Source organism: Phocoena phocoena, chromosome 1, assembly GCF_963924675.1.
Source record: "Phocoena phocoena chromosome 1, mPhoPho1.1, whole genome shotgun sequence".
Lineage (NCBI taxonomy): Eukaryota > Metazoa > Chordata > Mammalia > Artiodactyla > Phocoenidae > Phocoena > Phocoena phocoena.
This window is the reverse complement of record NC_089219.1, coordinates 25275304-25283966: the sequence shown is the minus strand read 5'-3', so window position 1 is coordinate 25283966 and position 8663 is coordinate 25275304.

The window sequence follows — 8663 nt, the reverse complement described above, 5'->3', positions numbered from 1 at the left end:
AAGGCCTGTTTTGGATCCCGCTAATAATTACTTCGGAGGTGAAATAATTAGAGGTTGGGAAGTTCGAAGATTTCATGCCTCCCAGGTGTTCAGTAAGGGCAGACTTAACAGTAGTTGGGATACACCTGGTTCATTTTCTGGTTCAGTTCTTGGACACAACACTGCAGGAATTCAGCATCTTGTCTCTTTTCAAAGGATGTGTTTATACCATAGGGTTTTTTTTTTTAAATTATTTTATTTTTGGCTGCGTTGGGTCTTCGTTGCTGCGCCCGGGCTTTCTCTAGTTGTGTCGAGCAGGGTCTGCTCTTCGTTGCGGTGCGTGGGCTTCTCATTGCAGTGTCTTCTCTTGTTGCAGAGCACAGGCTCTAGGTGTGCAGGCTTTGGTAGTTGTGGCACGCGGGCTCTAGAGTGCAGGCTCAGTAGTTGTGGCACATGGGCTTAGTTGCTCCGCAGCACATGGGATCTTCCCAGAACGGCGCTCGAACCCGTGTCCCCTGCATTAGCAGGCGGATTCTTAACCACTGTGCCACCACGGAAGTCCTATACCATAGGGTTATTTATTTATTTATTTACAGCTGTGTTGGGTCTTCGTTGCTGTGCACGGGCTTTCTCTAGTTGCGGCGAGCGGGGGCTACTCTTCATTGCGGTGCGGGGGCTTCTCGTTGCAGTGGCTTCTCATTGCGGAGCAGGGGTTCTAGGCATGTGGGCTTCAGTAGTTGCGGTGGGCGGGCTTAGTAGTTGTGGCTTGTGGGTTCTAGAGCGCAGGTTCAGTAGTTGTGGCTCGTGGGTTCTAGAGCGCAGGCTCAGTAGTTGTGGCACACAGGCTTAGTTGCTCCGCGGCATGTGGGATCTTCTCGGACCAGGGCTCAAACCCGTGTCCCCTGCATTGGCAGTTGGATTCTTAACCACTGTGCCACCAGGGAAGTCCTACCGTAGGTTTTTTTTTTTTTTTTGCGGTACGTGGGCCTCTCCCTCTCACTGTTGTGGCCTCTCCCGTTGCGGCTCTGGACGCGCAGGCTCAGCGGCCATGGCTCACGGGCCTAGCCGCTCCGCGGCATGTGGGATCTTCCCGGACTGGGGCACGAACCCGTGTCCCCTGCGTCGGCAGGCGGACTCTCAACCACTGCGCTAGCAGGGAAGCCCAGTTTCTGTGTTTAAAGTCATGATCTCAAGTAGACCTTAGTACCATCTGACAATCCTACTGTGTTTCTCTATCCCATTTACTCTTTTTGTCCCCTTGAAAACTCTTACATTTTAACATCTTTCTCATCCTCACTCTCCGCTTAAGACTTTAAAATAAAAAAAAAAACCTTAGAAAATAGAAACAAGGAAATTCCACAGGCTTCTACCATCACATCTTTGTTAGAAGTACTTTGAGTCACTTTTTAAAATTTATTTTTGGCTGAGTTGGGTCTTCATTGCTGCTCGCTGGCGTTCTCTAGTTGAGGGGAACGGGGGCTACTCTTCGTTGTGGTGTGCGGGCTTCTCATTGGATGGCTTCTCGTTGCGGAGCACGGGCTCTAGGCACGTGGGCTTCAGTAGTTGTGGCACACGGGCTCAGTAGTTGTGGCACATGGGCTTGGTTGCTCTGCGGCATGTGGGATCTTCCCAGACCAGGGCTCGAATCTGTGTCCCCTGCGTTGGCAGGTGGATTCTTAACCACTGCGCCACCAGGGAAGCCCCTGAATCAGTTTCTTAATAACCAGTAGGGCCTTGACTTGAAAGGATTATACAAATATCATGTGAAGTGCTGTGATTATAGCACCTATAGGAAGAGTGATGATTTACTTGGTATTTGAGCACCTGCCCCATACTACACACTATTCTAAGCACTTAGGATATGGTGGCAAATAAGACAGATGTTGCCCTTACAGGGTTTAAATTCTAGTGGAGAAGATAGAGAATAAATAGGTACACATAAGTAATATACTTTCAGATAGTGGTTCGTATTGTGAAGCTACGAAGAAGGTAAAATAGGTAAGGGGCTAGTGACTGGGGTTATGTGTGGAGTTAGATGGGATGGTCAGGGAAGATCTGAGGAAGGTGAAGGAGGCTGAGCCGCGCAGCATGCGGGATCTTAGTTCTACTAGGGAGCGAAGCCTCTCCCCCTGCAGTGGAAGCATGGAGTTTTAACCACTGGACCGCCAGGGAGGTCCCATGAAGGTGAAATTCAGGCAGAGGCCAAATTGTGTGGATTTTGGGAGGCTGGGAAGATGGGAGTCATATTGTAGAGGGTATTGCATATCATAACAAGAAATTTGAAAGTTTATTTACTGTTTTTAATCAGGAGGAAACATCAGACTCAACTATGTGGTTTATTCAAAGTGTCCATGTCCAGGCATCACTAAGGTCATTCTGAATCGGTCTTGAGTTGGGAATCTATTCTGGGCAATGGGGAGCCTCTGGAGGTTGGTAAACAAAGAATTGCACGGTCAGATCTATGCTTAAAAAGCTTATTCAAGAAATCCTTAAATTAGAGGCCATACCTTTTACGTAAACTCAGTGGCTGATTTATACTATGCATGCAATAAATAACAGTTGAATGAATGAAAGAATGTATTGAAGAGAGTAGAAGCTGAGAGACCATTTATGTGTAGTAGGTTGATGGCTTGCAATAGGCCAGGAGAGGTGTTTTTAGTGTTGGGGCCTCTGTCTCCTTTGCTAATTTGATGTTGGGGAAGTCAGGAAGATGGAGGCACAAAGAGATATTACTAGCCAATTTCTGCTGAGTATGACTGGACTCAGAATTTCACTTGCATTATCTCATTTAATCTTCATAGGCTTTTGCTCTTTGCTAACTGCTTGACTGTACTGCTAGAGTAGAACGGTGAGATGTTTATGTTCAGCATGTTGCTGTGGGTTTTTGTACTCAGTACCTATTAATTGAGCTGCATCTTTATGTTAAATGTTGGGGGCGGGGGGGAGAGGAGCACATGTGTCTGTGTACAGCAGTTCTGTCTAGCCACTGGCTTCAACGTGTGCAAACTGTGTGTAATGGGCCCCACCACTAACAAACCAGGACATTTGAGCAGAGTGGTTTATAGTTTATAATTGGCTTCCTATTACTGTTGGCTGATTCTCCTGCACAGAGAGTATTACTCCAGGATTGGTATTTGATTTAAGAAATTTTCAAATTGATTTTATCTTCAGTGCATTAACGCGTGGCCTAAATTTTTGCAGAGCCATTAGATAACCAGCCTGGACATGCTTTAGCAATTGTAACTGGATCTGAGCTGGCAGTGCTACAGCTTTTATTCAGCATAGATAAATCACTTTTCTGAAAACTCTTTTCTGCTTAAGCCCTGTGACTTATTTTTTAGGACACCTCAAGTTTAGGCCCCTTGAAACTGGAATATATTCCCCAAATCATGCTAAGACACACAAACAGGAATTTGTTCACACAAGTAGAGTTAATCTCTATCTTCCTGTCAGAGCAGAACACAAATATTCAAGGAATGGTGTGGAAATCAGCGTAATTTTCAAGCGTGCACCATTGTAATGCCTTTTAAAATCCGGAAATATGAAATGTGACTCCAGTAATGAAAATGCTATAAACGTAACTGAGTACATGGAAAACTGGAGGATGTTCTGCAATTTCATGAGGATTAGCATAGGTAAATGTTTTTCGTGAAACATTTTTTTTCAGCTCTAGAAGTGCAGAATAGATCACAGCTGCATGAAAATACCAATCATCTTCTAATGCTTTTATGCAAATGATTATATTTGACTTTCACTTAGAGTTGCCATTAACACCTGGAACCCTAAGATTGATAGCAGGTAAAATTTTAATGAATACATAAATTAGAGATTTGAATCATGTTTAGATTAATTTATAGTACCTTTATTCATTACTGCAAATCCTCTTGAAATCTAAAAATCACAGGATGAGACAGAAAATAGAGAAGAGGAGACAGCCTTTGAACTTATCAGTTTTTTTTAGTGGTGAAAAAGGATGACGTGGAAATACTAAACCCTGCAAGTGTTTTTTTCTGCCCTTTGCAATAATTTGCCCAGATGCTAGGCCTGCGTATCCTGCAGAAGACTTTTATTGTCTCATGCCCTGAGATAACACTGGTCTTCTTTTTTTTTTTTTTTTTAATGATTTTTTCTTCCTATGCACACTCCTTGCTTTAAAAAATATTTTTTAAAAAAGTGAAAGTCAAAATTGTCTTGTTTTAGACGTTTTGGGAAATACACGAGGATGTGAAGAAAAAAAACCTCATTGTCCTGACATCCAGGGACAACCATTATTATATGGTATGTCTTTTCCCCTCCTTACCCCCATGTATAATTGTATTTATATAATTATGTATCTTCCTTTTCCACTTACAAAGCCAAAATAGTATTTACATTTATTGAAAGTTTACCATGTGCCAGGCACTGTGCGTAGTGTTTTAAGTGTATTATCTATTGAGTGGTAGATAATATTACCTTCATTTTACAGATTAGGACATGGAAGCTCAGAAAGGGTAAGTACCCTGCCCAGTATCACACATTTAGTAAGTGGCAGAGCTAGAATTCTAACCTGAAATGTCTAACTCAGAAACCCTGATTATATCACTGTGCTATACTCCCCTTGCATTCAGTAAGTGGAAGCTGTTACTATTAACTGAAACCAAGTTGTCCCCTGAGGGCACTGTTTTCTCTGCAACCTCAAGAAACAAAAACTGCTCATTCTCCCATGACCCATGTACTACAAAGGCCAGAGGGAGATGAGGGGTCCAGACCATTGTTCTTCTGCCCTTGGGTAATACCAGCTTGAGACAGTTATCTTCAAGGTGTTACAACCACTACCCCTCATTGTTGCTCTCCTCTGCTGCTCTCCCCATCACTCAACGCATGGAGTTCCGTGGACCTTGAAGGCCCACCCTTGTCATTCTCTCGTCCTTGGCAGATTCAGTGCCTCCTCCAGCCGCTCGGCATCGAAGGCCTTTACTACCTTAAATCCAATGGCCCATTCCCATAGGAGTGAGACTGTTGCCTCTGAGGTAGTCAGGAGGTTAAACAATGTCTGGGGGGAAATCAATTGTGTGTACATGTGTGTATATCTACACATGTACATATATACATATACACATGTTTACTATACATTTTACTGTATAAAGGATGTGTAACGTACAATTTTAAAGTAATAAAATATGCATTACTCTTGTAAATTCCATATAGCCAATTAATTCTCACAGAATGCTTTTGTTGATTTTTGCCAAACTCTTATATCCTAGCCAAACTATGGTTGCAATTGACAAACCCACCATAAATGATGGTCGATATTTTCCCTTTTGTTAAAGACACAAAAGTAGAACAGTGAAGACTTATGTTAGAACTTCACTCATTCATCAATGATGTGACTTCTTTGTGGAACTGGAAAATAGTTTCTGAATGCTGGAGGACTATTTCTTCAATTTTTTTGGTGCTGCTTACAATGTAATGGCTACAGACAGGATGCACTTTTAAGTTTAATATGCATTCCTAACATTTTCTCCATTAATTTCTTTTTTTTTAAATTTATTTACTTATTTATTTTTATTTTTGGTTTCATTGGGTCTTCATTGCTGTGCACGGGCTTTCTCTAGTTGCCGTGAGAGGGGGCCGCTCTTCCTTGCGCTGCGTGGGTTTCTCATTGTGGTGGCCTCTCCTGTTGCAGAGCACGGGCTCTAGGCGCGCGGGCTTCAGCAGTTGTGGCACGTGGGCTCAGTAGTTGCAGCTCGCAGGGTCTAGAGTGCAGGCTCAGTAGTTGTGGTTCACAGACTTAGTTGCTCCGCGGCATGTGGGATCTTCCCGGACCAGGGCACGAACCTGTGTCCCCTGCATTTGCAGGCGGATTCTTAACCACTGTGCCACCAGTGAAGCCCTCCATTAATTTCTCTTTTTTTTTTTTTTTTTAACGGTACGCGAGCCTCTCACTGCTGTGGTCTCTCCCGTTGCGGAGAACAGGCTCCGGATGCACAGGCCCAGCGGCCATGGCTCACGGGCCCAGCCACTCCGTGGCACGTGGGATCCTCCCGGACGGGGGCACGAACCCATGTCCCCTGCATCGGCAGGCGGACTCCCAACCACTGCACCACCAGGGAAGCCCGAGGGGACTGCTCTTCGTTGTGGTGCATGGGCTTCTCATTGCAGTGGCTTCTCTTGTTGTGGAGCATGGGCTCTAGGTGCACGGGCTTCAGTAGTTGTGGCATGCGGGCTCAGTAGTTGCGGCTCGCGGGCTCTACAGCACAGGCTCAGTAGTTGTGGCGCATGGGCTTAGTTGCTCTGTGGCATTTAGGATCTTCCCGGGCCAGAGCTCAAACCCGTGTCCCCTGCATTGGCAGGCAGATTCTTAACTACTGCGCCACCAGGGAAGCCCTATATATATTCTTAGGATTACAATTTCCTACCCATAAAGAAAAAAGAAATAAAAGAAAGTAATGCACAATAAAATGTATTTAAAATTTTTAAATACTTAGGCGTGATTACCCTAGAAGTGACTGCAATAGATGTTTGCATCTACACATAGAATCACCCTGGAGGCCACGGCTATAAATGTAGACTGATGGCTATGTGTTGCACTTCAAAAACTATGAGCATTGCTATTGGTGACAAGCTCTTCCAAAAGCAATTCTCTATACAGATCAAATCCCTTGATTTTCATTTGAGTTGCACCCCTGGGAAGTATTTTTTAAAACCATGCTTGTATGTAAAATGGATATAGATTCTAGGCTCAGATATTTTTATAGGTTTTTCATCTTTATAAATGTGCAGTGGGGCATTTGAAAGTGGATCACGGGACCATTCTGTATTATGTGGGATATCCTAAATTTTCCAGATGTCTAGAACCCCTGGCCCCTTCCTCTAAACGTCATCATTCTGTAATGGGTATTTCCTCACTGAGAACCACTGAAGCTATTCCAACCATCTCCTTTTCTAGACCAGTTTACTGGGGCTTAGAGAGGGAATTTAAAATAGACATGTATTACTTTGACTGCTTGTTCACCCCATCCACACCTTCAGCCTTGTGATCACGGTGGGAGATGTCTTGCTAGTAAGCAGGATTCCACCTCGGCCACGTTTATCCACTTTTCTTTGCCTATACGCCATCTTTTTTCCCTAACCTTCTCCCTCCTTCCCTAACACCCAACCCGTTAGCAAGTCCTGTTGGTGTGCCTTCAATATGTGCCTTCTACTGGTGCCCTGCTACAACCTATTCTCATAGCAGCCAAAGGAGCTTTTGAACAAAAATCACATCAAGCCAGTCCTCTGCTTCAACTGCCCCAGAGGCTTCCCAAGACACTGGGAATAAAATGCAACTTCCTCTCCCTGCGCTGCAAGGCCCTACATGGTCTGGCCTCATCTCCTTCCATTATCCTGACTATGCTCCAGCCACCTGGCCTCACAGACCTGCCCCAGGGTCTTTACACATGCTGTTCCCTCTAACTTCTCTTCTGCCAGATCTTTGGAGAGCTGACCCCTTATCCTTCATGTCTATTCAAATATCACCACCTTAGAAACCATCCTTGGCCACCTTATCTAAGATAACCCCATGCCCCATCACTCTCTATCCCCTTTCTCTCAGTTTTGCTCTTTGAAGCACTTCCCATGATTTGAAGTGGGAGTGTTTATTTGTTGGCTCGTTTATTGCCTGCCTCCTCACTAGATTGTAAGCTCCACTGGGGCAGAGACTTCATTAGTCTCATTCTCTGAGGGATCCTGGGGCCTAGCACAGTGTCTGCAAGTGCTGATCAATAATTTTTTTTTTTTTTTTTTTTTTGCGGTATGCGGGCCTCTCACTGTTGTGGCCTCTCCCATTGTGGAGCACAGGCTCCGGACGCGCAGGCTCAGCGGCCACGGCTCACGGGCCCAGCTGCTCCGCGGCATGTGGGATCTTCCCGGACCAGGGCACGAACCCGTGTCCCCTGCATCGGCAGGTGGACTCTCAACCACTGCGCCACCAGGGAAGCCCTGATCAGTAATTTTTGAATAAGTGAACAACGGCCTAACACACAACTCAGAGTGGACCAATCAGAATCCTTCTCCATGAATTTTGCAACTTGACTCAGAGAGAAGTTCCTTTTTGTTTTTTTTTTTGATACCTGGGCCTTAGAATATAAAGCTCAGAGAGTACTGGCTGCTGAATGTTCTGCCTTTCAGGCCAAAGAACTGGAGAGAGAGAAGAATGATGTAGGCATAGGGAGAGCCAGAGAAAAGAGAGAGAGAAAGATGAAGAGAGTATATTTGCAGCAGTGGCTGGTGGGCATCAGATATCCCTGGGGTCCAGTTGCTAACCTGGTCTCTGTGCATGTGTGGATGTGCCCACGTGTATGTCCTGTTTGTAAAAATCAATTTCATTGAGGTGTAATTTACATGCAGCAAAAATCACTGATTTTAAGTATGCAATTTGATGAACTTTAATGCTGTGTACAGTCGTGTAATTACCACCACAATCAACATATAGAACATTTCCTTCAACCCAAAAAGCATAACCTCTGGAACTTGAGTTCCACATGATACTCCATGATTCTTTTTGTAAAAAACAGCTTTGTTAAAAAAAAAAAAAACAGCTTTGTTGAGGTTTTATATACCATAAGCTGCACATATTTAAAGTGTGTAATTTGATAAGTTTTGACATATGTATACACCCGTGAAACCATCACTATAATCAAGATAGTGAACATCTCCATCACCTC